This window comes from Macrobrachium nipponense, chromosome 38 (assembly GCF_015104395.2).
Source record: "Macrobrachium nipponense isolate FS-2020 chromosome 38, ASM1510439v2, whole genome shotgun sequence".
In the NCBI taxonomy this organism is placed as follows: domain Eukaryota; kingdom Metazoa; phylum Arthropoda; class Malacostraca; order Decapoda; family Palaemonidae; genus Macrobrachium; species Macrobrachium nipponense.
In genome coordinates this window covers 9,468,677-9,492,061 of record NC_061098.1, presented here as the reverse complement: position 1 = coordinate 9,492,061, position 23,385 = coordinate 9,468,677, and the positions used below count along the sequence as shown (strand labels likewise).

General features: G+C 34.8%; 1 long non-coding RNA gene and 1 pseudogene across 1 annotated transcript; one reads left to right on the top strand and one right to left on the bottom strand.

Moving 5' to 3' along the window:
• The first annotated feature begins 1,342 nt into the window (after nt 1-1,342).
• On the top strand, nt 1,343-3,987 carry LOC135209608 (uncharacterized). The gene is made up of 3 exons (XR_010313387.1): nt 1,343-2,036; nt 2,221-2,321; nt 2,663-3,987. It is a non-coding gene; the product is annotated as an uncharacterized LOC135209608 (long non-coding RNA).
• Nucleotides 3,988-5,001: 1,014 nt separating this feature from the next.
• On the bottom strand, nt 5,002-19,684 carry LOC135209606 (sodium-dependent nutrient amino acid transporter 1-like; annotated as a pseudogene).
• Between the last annotated feature and the right edge of the window lie 3,701 nt (nt 19,685-23,385).

Below are 23,385 nucleotides of genomic sequence, written 5' to 3'. Positions count from 1 at the left end.
TCAATGTTAAGCAGATTGGTAATTTAGGAAGACCTCTCACTGGCACCTAGGTGGTCAGCTAATGTGACAAGATTATAGCTAATAAGAAACAATGGCATAGGTGTACAGCTAAGTGTTGGCTAGACTGATAGTAGTGAGGGCACATAGGTGGCAGAGAAAGAAAACTGTTTGAAATTTTTATTTGGCGATCTTGTACCCAGTCACAAGCAAAAAATTGTAAATCAAAACGTCAGGTCCCCCTTTCTGCAGCTGGAACTGTTGTACTTAAGGCTTAGCATACCATTAAGAATCGAATTAAGTAGCTTTAAGTGAACATGCAGTGGTTGGAGACCTTACGAGGGAAGAAGAAATTCGTCAAGTGCACGTCGGCATAGTAATACTAGTGAGCAGTGGTAACTTTGTAGGGACACTTTTCTCGTTATTTTTCATCGAAATAAAGTAAATATGAGGGCAATTTCGCCAATAACCAACTTACAACCTTTCCAATTTTGGTTTAGTGTTATATGAAGCTCATTTGCATATGAAGCAGAACCAGCAAGGACAGTTCTATAGGCCTAAATGACGCTACACCTTATTTGAATATTTCTTTTGGACGTTGAAGTAAGAAGATTTAAAGGTTCTTTGCATAGCAGAAAAAGTTTTCAAAGGCGACCAGGCAATGCAAAGAATAAAAAAAATGTAAGCAAGCAAACGAGATTCGCAAGCAGGCTGCAAGCCTGCTTGCTAATGAGTCATACCCGTTAAACGGGAGAGTTTGGTTCACCTGAACGGGGCGCAGTGATTCAGAGGTTGAGAACTTGTTAAGGAGAACGCCCCCAATTCTCTCTCATTAATTAGGTAGACGGGTTTCTAATTGTTGCCAATACTGCGTATGATGATGCAGAAGAGAATATGAGAAAGCAAAATAGGACAACAACAAGTAGCGAAAGAGGAAATGAAGAAATAACTAAAGAAAACAAGCACCGGATGACTTGAGCCTGCAAAGTGACTGTGCATTATGTCTGGGCGAGGATGCGTGTTCACAACAGTTATAAATTTAATTTAATGGTGCTTAATAGTTGTAAAAGCCAACACAGAGGCTAAACTTTACTGGCGCGTTTTATCGTCTTCGAGCATACGGTAGACCCTACATTGGTAAAATCCATTGGACAGAAATAACTCCAGCTTACTGTCAATTATAAGATATGTAGATGTGAATATTAAGCTAAATTGAACACACACACACACGTACACTATATATAGTATATATATATATATATAGATATATTATATATATTATATATTTATTATATTTTATATATATTATATATATCTATATTATAATTTATATTATATATATATATATATACCTATTACTGTCATTTGCCACGAAATTAGATCCAGTAACTTATATAACAAATTAGCCCAGTCCTTTTCATTAGCAAAGATCTCACACTGTAAATACATTTACTTTCAGTAAAGATTATCATCCTGTGCTTTACGAAAGTGCAATAAAGCAAAAGAGGTAAAAATGCTCTTGGGACTAGAGACAATGTGGTTTTACCCGCTGCTGCGAAGTTCGGCTGCCCGTGAGCTGAATCAAGTTCTTTGTTCGTTTCTTATTATCTGCCCCTTGTATTCTTTCCTTTGGTCATTTATATCTTTAATTTTCTCGTTCTTTCGTTAATTTTAACTTTATTCTTTGCTTTGTTTGTGTTATGTTGCATGTAATCATCGGGGCAACACAAATGTGAAAGCGAACTTGATGGAGTTCGCTCGTGGCTATACGGTTCACGGGCCAACTACCACCAGCAACGCCATTAGACTAAGGCGGTGAAAGCGTCATTTGAACGCCCAGTTTCCAGGATAGGATTCTGCTCGTTCACTTCTGGACTGCGCGTTCAGGTCACCCTCAAGTCACCCCAACTATCACAGACCACCCCCCACCCCCCCACCCACAAAAAAAAAAAAGGCGCCAAGCAAGTCAAAATGGAGGATGGAGGCTCACATTGGTGGCAGATCTTTGAACGTGTAGGCTGATTTTTCCAAAAACTGAGGTGAGAGTTTAATTTTAATTTTTTTTTTTTGGGGGGCAATTTCAAGGAACTTCTACCATTATTTAAGCATGTGTGCAGCAGTAATCAATGGAAGTATTTGCATCATATGGAGTAGATATCTACATTCATGTTCAAAATTCTAGACAACAATTATTGGGATTTTTAATTTTTTTTCTCTCAACAGGAAAGCAATAAAGACGCCACCTATGTTGCCACATGGAATGTGCTCAACAGCATGGTTGCAGAGCAGAGCTTCTAATTCGGCATGGATATTCTAATAAAAAGGTGATCTTTCTTTACTTCCAGAGATAAGCTTTATTAAACGTGTAATTCTTAGTATTCTTTCCAACTTTTTCATTTTATTGTTTCCCAAAACATATTTACCAGGTAGAATTAAAAATCAATCTTAAACCGCATAAATCTCAATGCCTGAAACTCCCAAAAGACTGATAATTAAGCGTCCATTTGTTAAAATTAATCACGTATAGAGTCCATTAGGCCTAACCATACCATCACAATGAAAGTTAACAGGTTCGAACCTTTAAATTCCCTTTATAGATAGTACATTAGACCTCCCCACACCATCACGACGAAAGCTAACAGACTTGAATATTGAAATCTTGCAGACGCGAATGTCTCCAGCAGGAAACGTCTCAGAACATAGCGATGGATTGCCGGCTGGGATGCATGAGCTCTCCTGTATAGTACTACGGGTAGTACCAACAGTCAGAGACAAGGTGCACCAACCACGTTTGCAATGGGAGAAGTAGAGAGACGACACGAGGGATTAAGGAGGCATTTCTTTTGACTTCTTTGCGCCTGTAAGGAGAAAGAGAAAGAGAGAGATAACAAAGAATTTTCAGATATTTTTGTGGATGGTTCTTCTGTTTATTTTCATTTGTCCTATCACACCAAGAGAGAGAGAGAGAGAGAGCAAGTTTTCGGAGTATCTTTCTGAACTATTCTGTACTATTTCATTCAGTCTATTAATATTAAGAGAGAGAGAGAGAAATTAATGAATTTTCAGAGCACTTTTGTAGAATTCGGCTGTTTTCACTTCAATCTTTCTATCATACCAAGAGAGAGGGAGAACTAGCATATTTTTCTTTTCTTTTAGAAGGCTACAATCTCAATCCTTTACATAACCACTGTCTTCTAAATAACAAAGAACTTGTCTTTTAGTGGATTTTGTATATAATTTCTGTGATTTGCTGAGCCTAAGAGCCAATACAGTTTAACCAAATAAGTAAGTGGCGGTGATAGAGTGCTCTATTGCTTACCACTCTTAATATTTAAGTTATGATAGAGTTCTAGACCTACCTACAGTAAGCTCTTTGACAAATGGGGTAAAGTTCTAGTTATACTTTTCATAAACGAGGGTAAGTTTAGATAAGGCTAAGATAATAGGTGCTTTTGTCACAGGGGGTACTGTAGGCACGAAAAGTAATTGTTAGTAGGAGTTAAGTTGATAATATCCACCCTTGTACGCTTCTGACTATTTATATATTCTTGCAAAAAGGATAATAGCTTGGACATCAGAAGACATATACAAATATTATATACTTAAAAGCGGTCCAGAATGATAATTGTTACTTATTACTTTTTCCATCGTCCAAACTTTACTACTTTATTTTGATAATATTAGACCATTTCCCTTGATAAAGCAAATTAGTTATAACCTCTGAACTGACTTAAAGAGTATATATCATTTCTATATGACACGCGTTTCTTCCGCGCTGGCTTGATTTAGTTTGAGAAGAAATATGACGCTAACCACATTCTTGTTTTTTCCTAAGCCAGTCCTTTCCCTTCTAGATGAAAGGGCTTGTTGCTATTATATATATAGAAAAAAAATCATAAATAATGTACTATACGTCGGTAAGCTGGTATAATTGTCAGATGGTGATTCAAGTATTGTCATGAAATACAATTGGATTAAATGTAACGTTTATCTAGCAATTATTGCATTCCTTTGTTTAATAAGTAAAACATATATATATATATATATATATATATATATATATATATAAATATATATATATATATGTGTGTGTGTGTGTGTGGTGTGAGTGACTGGTAAAAAAATGTTTCTGTATAACAGAATTCCCATCCAATAAAAGGAAGCCCATAAAAAAAACCAAAATATAGAGAGAGAAATAATATATATATATATTATTTATATATATATTATATTATAATATATATATATATATATGACAGGTAAAAATGTTCCTTTATAACAGAATTCCATCTAATAAAAGGAGCCCATAAAAACACCAAAAATATAGAGAGAGAAAATACTATATTTCAGAGACTGCTGTCTCCCTCTTCAGGTAGATGAATGAGAAAAGTTACAGAAAAGGTGGTATTTATACCAAGAGGAACAGTCAGTTAGGTATAGACAACAGAACTCAGTTGTTTCCAACCATATAAATGAACATAACCATAGAATAAACAGGAGTTTGTCACGCATAATTTATAGCAGCAACTGCTGGTACAAGAGTCAAATTATGGAATCGGCCTTGATTAAAGAGAGGGAGGTAATGAATATCTCAAAGGGAGCATGGGACTCAGATATCATCAACAAGGTTTTCATTCAACCGACGCTTAAGAAGATTAAAGGAAGATTATCAGCGGGAGTGACCTAAATTGGCTTACCTGTGGATATAACCCTCTTGGTATAAATACCACCTTTTCTATAACTTTTCTCATTCATCTACCTGAAGAGGGAGACAGCAGTCTCTGAAATATAGTATCCCTCTCTCTATACTTTGGTATTTTTATGGTTCCTTTTAAAATATATATATATAATATATATATATATATATTATATATATATATATATATATATAAAATATATCGAGACTACCTCACATCTTTCTTTTCTGAAAAATAGATTTTATTTTTTTATAATCTGGTTAACCCTCGTTTCCGTAAATATAAAGGAAAATGCTAAAAAAATGACATTAACTGATATATTTATTCAAAGAAAAAATAGGTTTACAATGAACGGAAAAAATCTGCAACTGAATTAAAATATATACAGCATTGTCTTATAGTTCATCTGTTTAGTATATACGTCATATTCGGGAAGATAGGCTTTTGTACTAGTTCAAGTGAGTACTAGTTAAAGCAAGTCTAACTAACCAAACCTAATCTAGCCTAGGGTAATCTAATTTACAATCATTATATTCATCTTCTAGTTTATGGTACATGTGTTTATATTAATCAAGGGACTAGAAAAAATAACGGAAATTAAATTGATAACTTAAAACTAATGAATTATCACAGATTAAAAAAAAAAAAGCTTCTCAATACGTCTGTGTTGAGTGGGTAGCCTCTAGGTTGTCTCCACAGAGTAGACGTATTCTTGAAACTTCTCCACCGAATAGGCTAATTCTTGAAACATCTCCTCTGGATAGATGTATTCTTGTTACATCTCCACCGAATAGAATTATTCTTGTTACATCTCCACAGGATAGAAGTATTCTTGAGACATCTCCACCGGATAGGCTAATTCTTGAAACATCTCCGCTGGATAGAAGTACTCTTGGTACATCTCCACAGAATAGACGTATTTTTGATACATCTCCACAGAATAGACGTATTCTTGAAACATCTCCACTGAATAGACGTATATTCTTGATACATCTTCACAGAATAGACTTAATCTTGAAACAAATCCACAGAATAGAATTATCCTTGAAACATCTCCACAGAATAGACTTATCCTTGAAACATCTCCACAGAATAGACTTAATCTTGAAACATTTCCACAGAATAGACTTATCCTTGAAACATCTCCCCCGGATAAGCGCATTTTTGACACGTCTCCAATGACGTAATGAGAAGCATTATAGCTCTGTGGACATGTTCTTGGTGCTTGTCTGACGGTTACTTCGTAATGATTCCCATTCTTTCCTAAACTTCGCTCTCTTTGGCCCCCACCCGGCCTTGGGTTTAAAGACATTGCTGAGTTTCTGCGGAAGGAGGAGAAAAGGCATCATTCGGAGAACCGTTTTATGTCTGAGGCAAGGTCTAGAGAACCTCGGTCTAGAGACCTTGGTCTAAGAAGGAGCGGACCGCCGTCAACAGACATTCTCTTTCTTAGACCAAGGTCTAAAATATTTCGATGAAATAGATCATCTAAACTTTTTTTAATATGTCAAATTTACGAATAAACCTTACTTTCAAGATTCAATATTACCTGTTTTATGTCTTGTCCATCCGCGCGATACACCGAATGACCAAACCAAATTGGCACCATGCCTATGGCGATAGCTGAAAGGACCCAGCCACTTGCTGTGGGTGGAAAAGAAGTCTATTTACCTAAAGAAACGTAAAAGAAGAGATGAGAAAGCTTATGGGCAAAATTTATAATAATCAAGAGGACATAGGCCTAAGCTTCGCTGTTGTATTTAGGCAAAAATAGTGTACTGTTTCGTTAAAAAAAAAAGGTGAAAAAAGAACGGTACTTATCTAAAGAAACGTAAAAAAAAAAGAGATGAGAAAGCATATGGGCAAAACTTATAATAATCAAGATGATATAGGCCTAAAGATGCACTGTTGTACTTGGGCAAAATAGTCTACTGTTTCGTTAAATAAATAATTTTCTGGGCTATATCAGAAATGAAAACACATACGAACACAAGATAAACAGGAAATATGGATATTAGAAAGAAAACAATATCTATATATATATGTATATATATATATATATAATGCTGTACTCGGGCAAAATAATGCACAGTTTCGTTAAATAAATAATTTTTTGAGTTATATCAGAGATGAAAAGACATACGAAAACAGGATAAACAGGAAATATGGATAATTAGAAAGAAAGCTAAAAAAAAAAATTATAGAAATATTCCTGCTGTATGAAACACAATTTACTCTTATATACAAACTGGATCGCACATAATCTACAGGTAATGCACTACACATAATATAGTTATAACAAAGTCTAAAACGAATTTGACGTGACAGGTAATGATAATAACAATAATAATATGGTTACTAAAGGTTTTAAATGAAAGAGCGTTTATATTCTGAGAAGCAGGAGATAGCATGTACGACATAGGTCTAATCACCGTAGGCGCTATCTGGGTAGGTCTTTCCGTCAAAAGTGGGCAAATTGAGGTCAATAAAGCTGTACAGGAGGATGCCCGTCAGGCTGACGGGTATGAAGAATGCCCAGCAGAACTTCCAGTAGATACCCAGGTCAACGTCCAGCATGAATTTAATGTCTCTCAGGAGATTTCGCAAACCTGGGGAATACGGAAGAGGAGTTAAATGATCAGACTGATTTTTTTATAAGAATTATTTGTAACTTTGGCCTTTTTTAAGTTATGGGTTTATATTGCTCTATGGGACTGCGTGCATACCGTAGATATAGTTGACTGAAATCGTTTCGATGATGACCAGCACATAGATGATGAACCCGGCTCCGAAGTAGTCCACTAGGTCTACCATCCACTGGCCTCCCTATGATAATAATCATGACAATAATAGTGAAAATTTACACATACTCAACTGTTTTATATTTCAGAGGCAAATGAAGACATTTTAACCATATTAAAAGACTTAATATAACGTAACTCAGAGTTAACGTTTTATCAGAATTTACAAAAGCAAAGAGCCTCAGTACCTATCCGGTTAGGTTGACTTACTGGCGTAACGTAGATGAGGCCAAACAGGAAATTGACAACGCAGACAGCCGCACAGATGTAGACTTTCTTAACCTTCGGGAACTGGTCGGTAAAGACGGCTATGATGTTGCTGGTGAGAGCCGTTGATGAGCCCAAGCCTAACGTGAACATCATCAAGAAGAAGAGCACCGCGAACAGCTGCAGAAGAAGGCAATAGCTTAAATTATGTAATATTATCAACTGATAGTACAATTATCAACATGATGGAGGCTCGTAGTATCTATGCTTACAGTTTGATGGGGATATTCGAGACAAATGAAATAGCTGTATTTTGTTTTTAGTTTACATTTGAATTGTGTATCTTCTATTGAGTTAACTGTAACAGAAATATATAAATTGGGCCTACCTTCAGACAGGGTAAGGTAAACTGATGCCAGTGATTACAAAATAAAAGTAGTGAAAAGTCCAGGAATTTAAAGTGTAGGCCTACGTCACATTAAAATAATCAGTCCGTATATTTAAATTAAAACTTCCCGTTCTTCAGGTCAAAATGAGGCATGTTTACAAAAAAATCACCCTTCCTAATTGTTACATAATAATGCAGTCATGAAGTACTAGGCCTATGGATTTTAACTCATTTGGGTGAGACCACGGCCTAGAAAGTGTGTGAGACCACGGTCTCTAGAAAGTGAGACGGGAAAGAAGTTCGTTGTTACGTTGTAAGGATGAACGCTTTTAGACCATGGTCTAGAGTCCTAGACCATCGGGTGAACTCAAGGGTTCTTCGGTTACCTGTGGCGCAGTTTCGAACTTGGTCAAGGCCTGCGGATAGGATATAAAGGCAAGTCCTGATCCTCCCTTTACGACGTCCTCGACCTTCTCGCCGAGCTCGTAGGCCAAGTTGCCAAGGATGCAGAATATGGTGAACCCAGCCAAGAGAGAAGTGAGCGTATCGGCCAAGCTGAGGATCCAGGTGTCTCTAGAAAGGAGTTTGTGAGATTAGCTCTGTCAAGGTTGACTGTAGTTGATTGGCAGTAACTGATAAGAACTGTTTGGCGATAGAATTTCTGGATCACCTGAAGAAAAACGACCCCAGTACACGCTGCGGTCGTTTTTCTTCAGGTGGAAGATATTGGGGTCGTTTTTCTTAAGGTGAGGAATTAACAGGGGTTACAGTAAGGCCGTGGCGGAACGGCGCTTCGCGCCTTATCCGCATATTTAAAGATTCTTGACAAGCTCGGTATGTTCTGGCAAGAGGTAATGTTGCGCTCGCTAGCCACAGGGGTTACAGTAGGTTTGATTATTTTTGTACTGAAATTGCAAGACAATATGCTGAGTTTTTAACAAATTTTCAATAAAGTAGTTTTTAATGAATATATATCTATATTTTTTTCTCCTTTTTTCTATAATATTATGAGCTAAAGTGGGTCACCTGAAGATTGGAGACACCAAAAAGCAGGGGTCGTTTATCTTCAGGTGGAAAATATTGTGGTCGCTTTTCTTCAGGAGGAAAATATTGGGGTCGATTTTCTTCAGGAGAGGTATTAGGGGTCGCTAATCTTCAGGTGATCCGAATTTCTCTAGGAATCAGACTAATAAGTTTTATTTTTTTTGATCAGTTCCTTAAAAATACTGTTTCTCTTATGCAATTCAGATATTGCTTTTATGCGAAAATAGTAGCCCATAATAAGTGACAGAATCAAAGCTATATATTATATTCAGTAAGAATAATCCCTTTCACAGCCACGAACTCGAAAACGGTTTAAAGAGATAAAGGATTCTTTCTTATACCTGTAGATATTATGGCGGAAATCGTTGTACGATGCATAACTGATGATGGCGCCAAATCCTACGGAAAGGCTGAAGAAGCACTGCGTCACAGCCGCGTACCAGACCTGCATGGAGGAACCGGAGAGTACATATACTAATCAAAGCAGTTATGGGACAATTTCGACCATTCTGCCATTGCTCATTCCTCTGAGACTAAACGATTTTTTTCATCTAGGTCAAAAGAACAGGAAAGACTCAAAGAGACTTACATTAGGGTCGAGTAGCTTCTCCCACTGAGGGGTGATGAAGTATAGGACACCGTCGACGGCTCCTGGAAGCATGGCTCCGCGAATCAGGAGCGTCAGCAGGACCACGTAGGGGAAGAGAGCGGTGAAGTAGGCTGCCTGGAAGAGGAGGGGGAGGAGTAAGATAGATTCTAAGGCAAAGTAGTTTCGATAACGGAAATAACGATTTACAGTTAGAAGTAAAACGATAAAATGAGCGCAATTTGGCAAAAATACTATGAAATCTTTCTCTTTGGTAACCATTAAGATGTCGAATAGCATTGGTAACTCCCGGGTTACAACAAGTCAAATTGTTGCTTTAAAACACCAGATTGTGTAACTTGTGATTTTAGGATTGGGCGAAGTAATATATTGTTGGAAAATTCATATTTAGAGAAGAACAAAATGAAATAAGAAAAGAGACCTGAAATAAGATGTGAAAAAAACGAAAAAAAAAAGAATTAAAGAGCTTAACAATTAAAGATAACTAACGATTGAGAGGCGCCGTTGTAAAGGCATTGCCTCGACCCATAACAACCATCGGCCTAATGGGTGTAACCATTCACGAGATATCAGACTTTCTCTCTCTCTCTCTCTCTCTCTCTCTCTCTCTCTCTCACCTTTCCTGATGATTCGACGCCCTTGACTAAAGTGAGGAAGACCACGATCCAGGAGAACAGAAGACAGAGAGTGAGTCGCCACTCTGGAGCGCCGATGCCGTCGTCTATGTTGTCAGCCTTGTGCAACACGTAGTTGCTGTTAGGAAGGTTTAAATTTAGACTTTTTGACTTATTAAGTCTGGGATTTTTACAGGGAACGTATTCTCCAGCTTGGTTTCAAGAGGCTGAACCTTCTATGCACCTTTTTTTAGATAGTGTGTCCTGTAAATATCATCAAGATAATGACCACCAAAAAATATTAGTCCTACATAACGACCACGAAAATCCTTGGGGGTCACTAGCTAGGAAAGGTCCACCCTCCCTCCCTTAGTGTTTTTGAAATTTTGTTTAGTGTTGGAATAAACAGTAGGCCTACTTGTCTTTGAACCTGATTAGGCTAAGAACGAAATACATGGGATTAGTCTCAATGTGTAATAATAATAATAATAATAATAATAATAATAATAATAATAATAATAATAATAATAATAATGAGAAGACTGTAATTGAAGATAAAATGAACTTCTTCAGAATAGACAAAGAAGACAATCCTGAAATATTCGTTTAAATGTTCAATATAATGCAGCAAAAATTTTCTTATATATAAAATTGATTGTGAATGCATCTCATAGAAGGACAGAAATCTATATTACATGAAAAGAATTATAATGATAAATGTTGGTATATCTTTTGACTTCAAGTTAAAGCAACAATATGGATAATATTGATAAACGGGTATCAAAACTTAATCGAACAATTGATGACGACAAGAATCACTGAATAAAAACCAACGAACAGAAAAAATATTGTTAAAAATCACGAACATGCGATCAAAAGACTGAAACTCACTCGAAGTATTCCTCAGCCGAGGACTTGGTGGTGATATTAGAAGAGTTCGTCTTCGTGAAGTTCCCCGAATCGACGCAATAGGCGTCAGCCCAGTCCGGGTCGCAGTACGACCAAGGGAGCACCGACGCAAAAGACGCAAAGAAATAGAACACGTTGATGGCCATCAGGGAGCAATAGTACGTCTCCACGCACCAGGTGCCAATCAGCTGCCCGTACCCGACGCCTGCCAAGGAGGATTGTCGTCAGTATCATTATTACTCAGAAGGTGAACCCTATTCGCATGGTACTAGCTCACATTGGCTATTATTGTCATTATTATTATTCAGGAGGTGAACCCTTCGGATGGTACTAGAATTATGGCTGCATCAGTAGAGTCTAATTCATAGTAATGTTTCTCTAGCTGTTATAATTTTCAGTGAAGCATTATAATCGCGTTTATTTATCTATGTGTGGGTTTGTATAGGCTATGCGCCGGTATTTTCATGCATAAATCTATAGATTCTGCGATGGTGTTAAGATAATTCATTTACAAATAGAGTACGCGCGGAAAAAAAAGAGAAAACGAACTCCATTATCAGAGAAAGAAGCAGGGCAGACCACCCTGCAGTTCCCTCACCTTTAGACGCAGGAACCATCTTCCAGACCTTGACGCTCCCACAGGAGGAGAACTGCCCCAGGGCTAATTCCAGGAAGTAAAGAGGCTGGAAGATGGAAAAGAAAATGTGGATATTGATTTAGTTTATCGGTTAGACCGATAAGCCTATATACTTGAGTCTTTTAAAGGTGAATTTTGGAAAATATATTTTCTTGTGAAAGAGTTCTTGGCATTTTGTTAATTTCTTAGACCAACAGAAATATACTTGAGTCTTTTAAAGGCGAATTTTGGAAAATATGTTTCTTGTGAAAGGGTTTTGGCGATTTTGATAGCTTCTTAGACCGATATAACTATACTTCTTGAGTCTTTTAAAGGCGAATTTTGGTAAATATATTTCTGGTTTTAGTCACTTTCTTCATTTCTTAGATCGCTAGAACTATACTTGAGTCTTTTAAAGGTGAATTTTGTAAAACGAATTTCTGGTAAATGAGCATTTGAGTAACTTTAGCAAACGATTATTTGAAAAGTAGTTGAAACTCTCTCTCTCTCTCTCTCTCTCTCTCTCTCTCTCTCTCTCTCTTTAAGAGCTCCAGTGAAGACCTACCCTTCCGATGAACGTGAGGACTATCAGTAGGGGATGAGGAACGCCCCTCCGCCGTTCTCATAGGCAGTCGTGGGGAACCGCCACACGTTTCCTAGACCGACGGACATGGCGACGCAAGAGAGAAGGAACTCTATCGGTCGGCCCCACTGCTGCCTGACGCCCTGATCTTCTTCTTCTTCGCCATCTCCTCCTTCTTCTGTGTTCCCGGGAAGATTCTGAGAAAGGGAAAATGGTGGTTTGAGTCGTTTTTAATTCCCTTCGTCGGCCGATGGGAGAGGCAGTCTAGCATTCTTGCATGGCAAAATGAGTTAGTTAACTTTCTTGATCCGTATATATACTATATATATATATATATATATATATATATATTATATATATACATATATAATTATACATATATTCTTAATAAGATATATATATAATATTATATATATATATATATCATATATATATAATAATATTATATATATTTATATATATATATATATAATATATATATATAGTCCTTCCTTATAGTTCATGTTTTTCATTTTTTTGAAAACTCCCAGATTTCATTTTAATCTCAAAGAGATTTACAGTAATTTCGCCTCTTACTTATTCGAAATAAATAGCAATAAAAAAAATTATCAACCTGAACCTCACATATACACGGTAAAATCCTTCGAGATTTAACTGTTTACAACCTGCTTTATCAGTATGCAGTAAACATCATTTTAGATTTTGGCCTATAAAAGAGTATTTCCTTATCTGCTCATATATATATATATATATATATATATATATATATATATAGATATATAATATATATATATAGTTTATGGAAAATTATATGATGTTTTGTCATAAACACACACACATATATAAATATATATATATATATATATATGATGAAACATACACATACGTACACACAAACACGCATTTATATACATGTGTGCATGTCAGTGTACTTACTTATGTATTTATAAATCTACAGTATATGCATAGAACCTTATAAGTGTCTGTATGCAAGTGTATAAAATAACGATTAAGATAAAGTGAATTGTTTTATAATCAGGTCTTTAAAAGAGCTACACAGAAAACGATCATTTTTACTCACGGAGACGATGACGTCACCGCACACAGCTGGAACATAAGCTTGACGGTATGCGTCAGATTTCTCATTCTGTGGATTCAAATGAGATTCGAAATTAGCACGGGAATGTTGTGTTATATCATGAAATCGTAAATTATATTACGAAATAAAAAAAAAAGAATAACTATAGACAGGGTTAGTTTTTATGAAGGTCAAACATAGGAACATCGCTTATTTTGAGTGAGGTGAAGCGCTGTCTCGGTTACTTACGTATACACACCAAAGAACAAGGTATATAATTTGAAAAAAACTGTTATGAACCGTTATTGAAAAGATACATATTGTTAGAGGATCTGAACTTTTATTAGTTTATTGTGATTCTGCCCATCATAAAATGGCTTCACGCTGGACTGATTAGTAATTCCTTATCAGGGTGAAGGACGCGAGTTGTAAACAATTTTGTATTACTATTATTATTTTGATGTTATGCTTGATTTAGCTAGTGAGCTGGAGCAGTTCGATTTTTAATGAGTTGAATAAACTCAAAATTATTGATAGATTAATGTACCCCAAAAGAAGATGCACTGTGATTCTGGTGTCAATTTTTGTAGCGTGATTGTAAACGGTTGTACAATGATGCCCCTTCTATATCTGACGCCATATATTTTTTACGTGTTTTCGACAGTCGTTGGAAAATAGTCTTATCTTTATGGTAATTTATTTTCAACGTTCACAATTTTCATTCGACGTAGTAAGCAACGTATTAAGGCAGTTACGGCATTGGAATGACCAACATACGCCAGGAAGTTTCATCAAAATTCCATCCGTTTATTGTACTAACACAGAAAAAAAGAAGAAAAAAAAAACTTCGAAATTCTCGATTTTTGGTTTTCCGTGAAAGAAAACTACTGAGATGTCTTTGTCTGTCCGTCCGCACTTTTTCTGTTAGCCCTCAGATCTGACAAACTACTGAGGCTATAGGGCTGGAAATTGGTACGTTGGTCATCCACCCTCCAATCATCAAACATAGCAAATTGCAGCTCTCTAGCCTCAGCAGTTCTGATTTTATTTAAGTTTGAAATTAGTCATAATCGTGCGTCTGACAACGTTATAGAATAGGCACCACGGGCCCTGTTAAAGTTCCATGCGACGCAACCTCATGCAGCATTATATTGAGACCACAAAGATAATTCTATTTTCACTGGTCTTGACTTTACGCTGTACAGAAAACTCGATTCTCCGGCACATTTTTTACTTGTTTCTTCTACAAACTGTTTCATTTGAAAAGGAACATTTGTTAACTCTTTGAAAAACGTCATATAACTCCCAGTTAATATTATGTCAAAATCTCACGGCTCACTACAGCACCCAGTCTACAGTTGAGTCTAAACCACCTTCCTCTTAGTGCAGTTTTGAATAGTTATTTTGAGAAATGGAATTTATCCTGGGTTGCAATTTGTACCGATGGAGCTCCATCAATGGTGGGTTCCATTAAAGGTCTTGCATCATTTGTTAAACAAAAGAGTCCCAAGATAATAACAACTCACTGTTTCTTGCATAGAGAGGTCCTGAAGGCAAAAACACTGGGTATTAAATTGAAAGAAGTTTTTGATCAAGTTGTCCAAATGGTAAATTTCATCAAGACTAGACCAGTAAAGGCTCGTATATTTGAACAACTTTGTGAAAACATGGATTCACAACACACTCGCTTGCTATTGCATATTGCACACAGAAGTGAGATGGTTGTCAAGAAGAAAGGTAATCTGTCGTGTGCTTGAACTTCGCGAGAAGAACTATTGGCATTTTTTAACAAAGAAAATAAAAGTAAATTTTGTGGACTTTTGGAATGTGAGTTTTGGGAATCAAAATTGGAATATCTGACTGATATTTTTCAACACATGAATAATCTGAACATGTCTATGCAAAGCAGAAATGAAAATCTTCTCTCGTCAACCGACAGAATCAAAGCATTCCAGAAAAAAAATAGTGATTTGGAAAAGAAAAGCAAGTTCAGGCTGTTTGGAAATGTTTCCTTTGCTGAGAAAAGGCTATTCAGACGATTCAATTCCTTTAATAGTGGGTCATTTAGCGACTCTGGAAGTAATCTGAATTATTACTTTCTCTCAACAAACACCGAGCAGTACGACTGGATTCGCAACCCTTTCATTGATATTTCTACCGAGGACGTTGGCTTTTCGTTAGCAGAAGAAGAAGAAGAGCTGGCCGCTATATCTGCTGATCCGGGATTAAAGATCAAGCATAAAATGGTGCCCATCGATCAGTTTTGGGTTTCAGTTAAAGAAGAATATCCTTCAATAACAAAACACTAACGGTTTTATTGCAGTTTTCCACATCTTATCTTTGTGAACAAGGATTTTCTGTACAAAGTAACATTAAACGTAAAAGCATAGATCAAATATTGATAAAGAGTTGAGAGTTTGTTTATCACATATAAGGCCTAACATTCACAAAAATGCTAATTCTCATCAAGCACAGGTTTCTCATTAGGATACTTAAATGGAAAATGTAATATCTAAAATATAAATGGTTATTCTAGAATACATATCTATTATTTTCCTATTATTGCTACTACTACTGCAAATTATAATAATGATAATCTTTATTATTATTTTTTATTAATACTTTTATTGTTAAATTATTATTATTATTATTATTATTTTATTATTATTAAATAATAATTAAATAATAAATATTATAATAATAATAATATAATAATAATAATAATAATAATAATAATAATAATAATTAATCATAATTATTATTATTCGTTATTATTATTATTAGTATTATAATAATAATAATAATAATAATAATAATAATAATAATAATAATAATAACTAATAATAATAATAATTATAATAATAATAATAATAAAAATAAAAATATGCAGCATATAAAAAAACTCATTTCAAAATATACTTGAACGCTATGCACAAAAAAAGTAAAATATCGACTCAGGAAGAAAGTATTACCGTACCAGTAATTTAAAGTCTGAAACTTTACAGTAAACTCAAATTTCATGAGTATTTTGTCCATATTAAAATCGAAGGTGCGCCCCAAAGTTTTCGTGATGCAAGTCATAGTTCGGTGACCTATTTCACCCGTCGCCTCCATCTTCCGACACATTTTTCTCGTGATAACGAACGTCACCTCTTGTATTCTCACGGTTATCTCCGCTTGTCGGTGAAGTCAACCCTTTACCGATGGTCGTAATATGTAGGTTAAAGCAATCGAACATGTCAGCCGTATTCGATCGATTGTATTTATCAAAATCACTGCGTTTACTTCCGCTCTCTGCTTCAGAGTTCGACGTCTCGGTTTTATTGGATATTTTCTCGTTTCTATTTATCAAATCACCATTTCTTATAACTTTCTCTCTTTCACTGCAGGCCGATATCCATTCGGAGCCTATATAGTATGGGGTGGCTCAGATAAAAGACAACACACTGATCAATGTCACATGCTTCATTTTACGTAGAATTATATATGAAGGAGAAATGAGAGAGTAAGCATAAGAGAAACTAGGTCTACTTGAAGATTTAAAGTAACCTACAATGTTCTCTATCGTAGTAGGCCTATAGTATGGGGTGGCTCAGATAAAATACAGCGTAATAATCACTGTCACATGCATCACTTAACTTAGAAACATATAGAAAAGAGAAAGCGAGACACTACGCATAAGAGAGACTAGGCCTACTTGCAGATTTAAAGACACCTATTGATCTCTATTGTGGTAGGCCTATAGTACGGGGTAACAGAGATAAAAGACAACACAATAACAGTCATATTTATATGAGAAAAAGAGCTAAAAAGAGAGAAAGCGAAGGATTACGACAAATATCAGAGCCTTAGTCTACTTGGAAAAGATTGGGAAGACTTACGTGCGGCGTCTCGCCATGCGCCGGTGCGCTGCTCAGATCTTTCTCGAAGCCTTTGTTGTCTATCCCGCCTAGATCCTGCAACAAATTCAATTGTAAAGGAAACGGCGTTGAAGATTCTTTAATCTTCTCTGTTTGTCACCAATGACTAATGGATGGTTCGAAGGGAAAACTTGTTAAGTAATGGTACTAAGATTTTTTTTTACCGAGTTCCGGTTTCAAGATAAGCCATCGATAAAGATTAAAATATGATCTGCTGGGTTTTCATTCATATTAATTTCAAAAGCAAACGTTAGTAAGGTTAAATGATGGATGAAATAGTGATAATATAATTATGATATTAACACAATATCGTATCATACTTACGGGATATGATATGGTTGATATATCCTGTTTTCCAAGAGTCATGACTTCTGCCCGAAATGTCTGAAAATGAGACTAAAAATCAGTTGAGGTAAAAAAAAAATTAAGTAGATAAAATGAAATTGAAGGGTTGACTATTTTTCTTTGTTGCATTATTATCTCTTGTCCTAATTCTCACGTCGACTTCTCCCTTATCTCGTCGTATTTGTTAAAAGTCCGGTTAAGTGGAAGGTTCCATCTGTTTATCTTCTGTATCATTATTTTCATCTTCACATTCTCGAGAATTCTTATCTATTCAGTCTTCGGAGACTCTTCTTGAAATTTGAAGTTACGAGTATAATTAGCGTATTCTTTCATTCTTTCATTTATCTTGACATTTATTTACTTATTTATTTGCTTTTTCGCTTACTCGGGGAGTAAGCCTGCAAACTATTTTGTTATTGGTGTTGGCGGGGGCGGGTGGGGGTGGGGGCGTGGTTTGGTATAGGGAAGGTCTATGAAAAATCCTGAAAAGGCCTGAAAAAGGTGTTTTTCTTTCAGTTAAAGATACAGGAATTTTAAAATAGCATATTACTGATTTATTTATTAGAATGAAAATGTAAAAAATAAATAATGTACAAGTTAAACAGTACAGAACAACTATTTGTAATAAGATTCAGTGTATTTATTTTAATTTTCGTTGGCGAAACAACGTGCTATTTGACCGTAGATTTTAGAATGTTTTAATTCACTTTAAGTTAGGAATAATAATGTTTACAACCTATATGTGTCAGGGGATAATCTTGCACGCGCCCCCGAGTAAGCTGGAGGTCGGATCACGCCTTGTTTGTTATTTACGTCGCAAAAATAGACCAACTTTTCTATAAATAATTATTTTCACCTTTACTTATTTATATTTTATTTTCTAAGCATAGTAGTATCAAAATAAATGAAAAGTTATGATTTGCACAATTTTATTGATAAGTATTTGGAAATACCAAGATAAACCTATAAGGTTAATAGCCTTTTATGTTTTTTATATATATTAATAATAATAAAAACAATAATAATAATATCCTCTGGGACTATGGTATCAGAACAGATAGGGTGATACGTGCAAATAGACCAGACGTGACGTTGATTGACAAAATCAAGAAGAAAGTATCACTCATTGATGTCGCAATACCATGGGACACCAGAGTTGAAGAGAAAGAGAGGAAAAAAATGGATAATTATCAAGACCTGAAAATAGAAATAAGAAGGATATGGGATATGCTAGTGGAAATCGTACCCATAATCATAGGAACACTAGGCACGATCCCAAGATCCCTGAAAAGGAATCTGGAAAAACTAGAGGCTGAAGTAGCTCCAGGACTCATGCAGAAGAGTGTGATCCTAGAAACGGCGCACATAGTAAGAAAAGTGATGGACTCCTAAGGAGGCAGGATGCAACCCGGAACCCCACACTATAAATACCACCCAGTCGAATTAAAGACTGTGATAAACAAAAAAACAAAATAATAATAATAATAATATCCAAGAAAATGTAGATACAATACAGGAATATATATATGTGTTGTATATATACATACAAATATATCATTTATATATATATATATATAGATATATTATATATATATATATATATATATATTATATATATCTATATATATAATGTATATATATATAGTATATATAGATGTATATATATATATGTATATATATATATATATGTTAGATATATATATATATATATATATATATATATATATATATATATATGTGTGTGTGTGTGTGTGTGTGTGTGTGTGTGTGTGTGTGTTAAAACGAAAGAGGCAGAGTAATGTATTACCTTCAAAGCAACCTGCAGTCGACTGACGTGTAATATCTAATTCACTCGTACTCATATTACACCATTTTCGTAAGCCCCGCCCCCAAAACATTGCGTCCTAATTCTCCCCTCCCCACCCCCCATAAAATACTCCATCCAGGGTACCCCATCCCCCACTTCCGCCACAATCCCAGAAACAGAAATTCGTTTGATGCGATAAAGCAGGAATTCTTATCTGTTCGACGAAGGAGGGGAGAGAGAGAGAGAGAGAGAGAGAGAGAGAGAGAGAGAGAGAGAGAGAGAATGAAGATTAGATGGAAAAATAACGAATATATACTATATATATATATATATATATATATATATATATATATATATATATATATATATATATATATATATATATATATATATATATATATATATATATCTATATATATATATATATATATATATATATATATATATATATATATATATATATATATATATTACAGTTGATATGTATATTCCCTGAAAAAAACAGTTAATACATATATTACCTGCTTCACTCAGGGAATATACATAATACCTAAAAATTTCAGTTAATATACATATTACCTGAAATTCGGAGGCTTTTTTCATACTTATTCCCTAAACTGAAAATTGAAGGGGTGAAGTGAAAATATGACAATAGAATATGAAAAATAAAATACGATACTAAAAGTGACATTTGTAAAATACGATAACTCTTGAGTGGCGCCAGGTTTGGATACTTCCGGATCATCATTACTTGATGCCTGCTGAAGTCCCTGTAAGCCCCGGTACACCAGCTGCTGAGTAGCACCAACCCTGTAAGAAACAGCAGCTTTGATACTACTACTCGTTCTGCCGGTTGGGCCAGAGGAAGCAGGACCTCTGTTTGCTTGTCGTCCAGGGTGAAACTTCTGGATCAGCATCACTGATGCCTGCTGAAGTCCCCTACAAGCCTTGTACACCCCCAGCCATTTCTCCACTGTCACTGCGTCGTAATCAGGTCTTTAAGGAGAGAAAAACAGCGAGGGAAGCCCAGGAACTACAAGGCCCAGAAAATAGTGAAAAGGAGTCGACGAGTCCTGACAGAAGCAAATGTTGGTGACAATGTCACTGTTCCAATCCCTAATGTTGATCGAGGAAGAACTGATCCTAAAAATGTGATTGGAGTCATTGTTAAAAGAGATTCACAAGAGCTGTACAAAATTGCAACCAAAAGTGGTGTGCTAGACGGAAAATTTAGTAGAAATCAATTTGACATTTGCGGGTAAGCTCTGTACTTCATTGAAGATATGGATATGCAAACGACACTCCGAGTGAGAAAAGCAGTCCAGGAGGTTTCTATTTGCGGAGGTCAAGGTTTTGTGAAATGTAATTGTAACGGAACAAGAAGATGTCAGACAAAAGGATGTAAATGCTTTAAATCTCAGCTGAAATGTAACTCAAGATGTCATTCTAAACTGCCATGTAACAACAAAGCGTAACAAATGTCACTTTTAGTATTGTCTCGGATTTTTACATATCATGTTTTTTACGAATAAGATGTGTTTGGAAATAAATGATTATCAAGAGTTATCGTATTTTATTTTTCATATTGTATTGTCATATTTTCACTTCACCCCTTCAATTTTCAGTTTAGGGAATAAGTATAAAAAAAAAAGTCTCCAAATTTCAGGTAATATGTATAATAACTGAAATTGAAATTTTTAGGTATTATGTATATTCCCTGAGTGAAACAGGTAATATATGTATTAACTGTTTTTTCAGGGAATATACATATTAACTGTAACATATATATATATATATATATTATATATATATATATATATATATATATATATATTTTGTATATAGATATATGTATATATGTATACTACATACATACATATATATAGTGACGGAGTGCCAAGTATCTGGTTACTACACAATACTTACCAATCATTAACTGTTACCTCACAACACCCTGACACCTGAACCTTCATCACAGGTAGCAAACGACTGAATACTCTAAATGCAACAGTATTGCAGAAAATCAGACTAAGTTCATTAAAACAGGTGTGAGGTAATCTTATGTGTAATTAAATAAATTAAAGGGCATCATTCCTTCAAAAACTTTAAAAGTATAAGTATTTTCTTGATTGCAGAAGTCTAAGTACTTCCCTGGCTCTAACTCACTTCAAGCAAATTGAAGGAAAACAGCTCAATTACCACTCTTTGTTTCTGCCTATACAAATCATATAATTATACTGGTGAAAAGGAAAACTCTTCTAAAAATTTTAAATACAAAAATTTATTGTCAAACTCAAAATTTATAAGTGAAATTCACAATCTCATGGATTTTAACTGTTATTTGAAAACTAAGCAAAGTTTAATTAATTCTTGAATTAAATTAAGTAAAAATAAATCAAAATTAATTTATTGCAAAACTCAAGAAAATTAATTCAATCTAAATTCAAAAGTGTTAGGCAAAAATTAAAATTTGGAAATTAATTCCCAAGTGCTAAACTACAATAAAACTTGAAAGAATTCTAAGTAAATGCAAATTAATTCACAAGTGTTAAAGTCGGTTAAATGTGCAACGATTAATTAATGAAAACAACTAAGTTAATCAAATTGTGAATGCAAATGAAAACAGAAAAATGTGGAAATACCAAAATTGTAAAAAGTACCAATCACAAAGAACATAAAATTTAAAAAACACACTTCAATAAGAAAATGGATAAATGCACACACAAAAAATCACTTCAACAAGAAAATGGATAAATGCACAAAAATCACTTCAAATGAAACACAAAACACAAAAATTTGCAATGTGTAAAAATTTAAAGTTTCACCAAACCATTGTAACTATTAGTTGCAACTAATAAACTTATAGTATCACTTTACCTTGGTACCAATTGTTTCTTTCTGCTGCAGCTTGTTAAAAATAAATTTCACCACACAATTCACAATATTTCTCAAAAGAAAAGGTGCCATTACACACTTGTACAGTGTTTGTTCAGATTCCACAAAAAGCACTAAATAACACTAAATAACTCTTAGAAATACAAAATCTAAAATTCATGAGTGACCATTCAGTAAGTATAAAATCTTTACATTACGTTAATATCAAGTATGGCGTGGGAGAGAGAGAGAGAGAGAGAGAGAGAGAGAGAGAGAGAGAGATATGTCTGAATGCCAGGGATTCAAAATCTGTAATGAATCTCTTTCTCACGGAAACTGGACAGTGGATTTCACACAAAACGTTTTGGGCATGTGAAAGATGATGCAATCTTTCTAGAAGCTTCTAATATGACGTAACTTTACAGAAAAATCCTGAAATCTGCACGTGGTTATCGACAAAGAAGTACGTGTCTGAAACCCTGTACGTAGTATGCTCAACAAAGACACGTACTCGAACGACACAAAAGTCACTTTTCAGACGCGATGACAAATTTCCACAACAACACAGAGATCTCGAGATCTCTTAATCTGAGGTGATGACAAGTTGTGGAAACAATTCTATCTTGGAACGGACAAAGTTAATCTCTCTCTATTTACATTCTATGTTATATATTAACTTTTACACTATGTTATGCAAAATCTGAACATACATTTTAGACATCCTATAACTCTACGCTAGCTAAGGAATCTGAAAATGTTGCAAAACTCTTTGCTAACATTTCACACATTCAAGAGAGGAAATATGCATTATAAAAATACCAATATATAATAATATATGTATATAATAATAATATGCATATATGTATACAATATATATACATGTATATAAATAAAGGTT